Source organism: Chrysochloris asiatica, unplaced genomic scaffold, assembly GCF_000296735.1.
Source record: "Chrysochloris asiatica unplaced genomic scaffold, ChrAsi1.0 scaffold00441, whole genome shotgun sequence".
Lineage (NCBI taxonomy): Eukaryota > Metazoa > Chordata > Mammalia > Afrosoricida > Chrysochloridae > Chrysochloris > Chrysochloris asiatica.
Window position 1 is genome coordinate 97159 of NW_006408959.1, and position 2284 is coordinate 99442.

The window sequence follows — 2284 nt, forward strand, 5'->3', positions numbered from 1 at the left end:
TGAGGTGCAACACATACAGAAGGCTGGTGCCTTTAATTTTCATCAGCAAGTATTTAAGTCTTCTTCACTTTCACCAAGCAAGGTTACATCATTTGTGCATCACAGGTTGTTACTTAATCTTCTTTCAATCTTGATTCAATGTTTTTCCTCATATAATCCATCTTCTTGATTTATTTGCTCAGCATATACATTGTATAAGTATGAAAAGATGTAACCCTATTGCACACCTTCCCTATTTTTAAACCATTCAGTGTTCCTTTGTTCTGTTCAAACAAATGTCTCTTGGTCTACGTATAGGTTTCTTATGAGCATAATTAAGTATTCTTGAATAGTCACACTCATATTATCAGGAGGGACCAATCCCTGAAGAAGAACATCATGCTGGGAAAAGTGAAGGTCAGCAGGAACAATTGTCTCAAAATCTACATTAATTATGAATATGGCACAAGAGTGAGCAATGTTTCATTCTACTGTGCATAAAGTTACTATGAGATGGAACCAACTCAATGGCACCTAACACTAACAGCCACACATGAAGAATTAGTGATTGTTAGAGATCAAATCTATGACCGAATACCCAAAAGTTAAAAGCTGATCCTAGGAACTATATTCAGAGCAGACATAGGCACTTATTATTATTTTAATGCAAGATGAAAATATGATCCAAGTAGAGTTTTTCTGATCCTGTATCACATGTAAATAGCACATCGGTGATTTATAAGTTTTCAAATAATACATGTAAGGAAACTGAAGTGTCCAGCATTTGTATGTCACAACAATGGGTTATTCTCTCGGGATATTATTGTTTTTAGTTTCCATCTAGTTGGCTCTGACTTGGTAAAGCATGCACCACAGGATCACACCTCTGTGATCCATCAGGCTTTGATTGACTGATATTATTTAAGTAGATTGCCAGGCATGTCTTCCTATTCTGTGTTTATCTGGAGCTCCACTGAAACATATTAACCATGAAAGCAACATGCAATTCTTCATTCTCAGATTAATGGTTGCTTATACTGATCTGCATTATCTGAGAATAGTATTTGAGATTCTGAAATATTTCTACCCCTTAATGATAGCAGTCTTTGAGGGAAACTAGACCAAAAGGCAATGGCAGGGTAAAGTGGGAATTAAGTGCCATGGCTACAGATTCAAAGATACCCAGCTTCACAATATACTGCGAGTATTCACAGCACTATGATCCAAGGAAAATTTACTAAACAATGGAGCAAATATCACAACCATAATTTTGTAGGAAACTTTAAGTTGCATATACAGGAGGCACATTTACATTTAATAAACATTAGCTGACATTGTCATTCTAATTTTTGTTATCTGCTATAGATTTGTATGTGAGAGGAAACACAAACATAAACATTAATAAGTATCAATTAAACTATGTTATTTTAAAAATTAATGGTGTCCTGATGTGGCACTGTGGGTTAATGTGCCAGACTGCAATGTTGTTTGAATTGCAAGGTCGGCTGCTCAAGCTCACCAGTCGCTTCTTGGAAACCCTATACAGGGTCGCTACGGGTCCAAATCAACTTAATGGCACTTAACAACAGCAACATTTTTAAAAATAAAGAAGTGGAAGTTTGAGGAACGAGGGGTTAGCTGTGGATGCGAGAAGTTGGGAAGTAAATTTTGAATGACTTCCTTAAAAAATGTGGAGTAGCAATTTTCATGATTTGTAAATGATATTAGCTAAGGTTTAGATGTGTGGGGATATGGAGTGTTACAGGGACAAGTTAGAGGTCTAGTGTAGCCACAGCACCAGGCATGTGATTGAATTGTAGAAAGCTAAAAGTGAATATAATATAATTTTAGAATTATTTTATTTTTAATTCACTTTAGAACTTTTTATGAATCTAACAGGGAATCATTGTCTGCAATAGGTAGAATGACAATATTACAACTATATTTAAGAAAATAACTTGAATGGAAATATACATTATGTTGTCAAGTCTACTTCAAATCACTGTGACCCCATGTGTGTCAGAGTAGAACTGTGTTCCATAGAATTTTCATTATCTGACCATTTAGAAGTATGTCTCCAAGCATTTCTTCTGAGTCATCTCTCGGTAGACTCAAACTACCAATCTTTGGGGTATTAGTGAAGCAAGCTAACAGTTTCACCACCAAAAAACTCCAAATCAAACAAGATCCCTCTAAACAGTTTTCAAAAAGGAGATAATGAAAGTCTGAACTCCAGATATCAATTAAAATCAACACATACATGTTTAAAAGGAGCAAAACAAATCAACAAAATCATAAATAATAT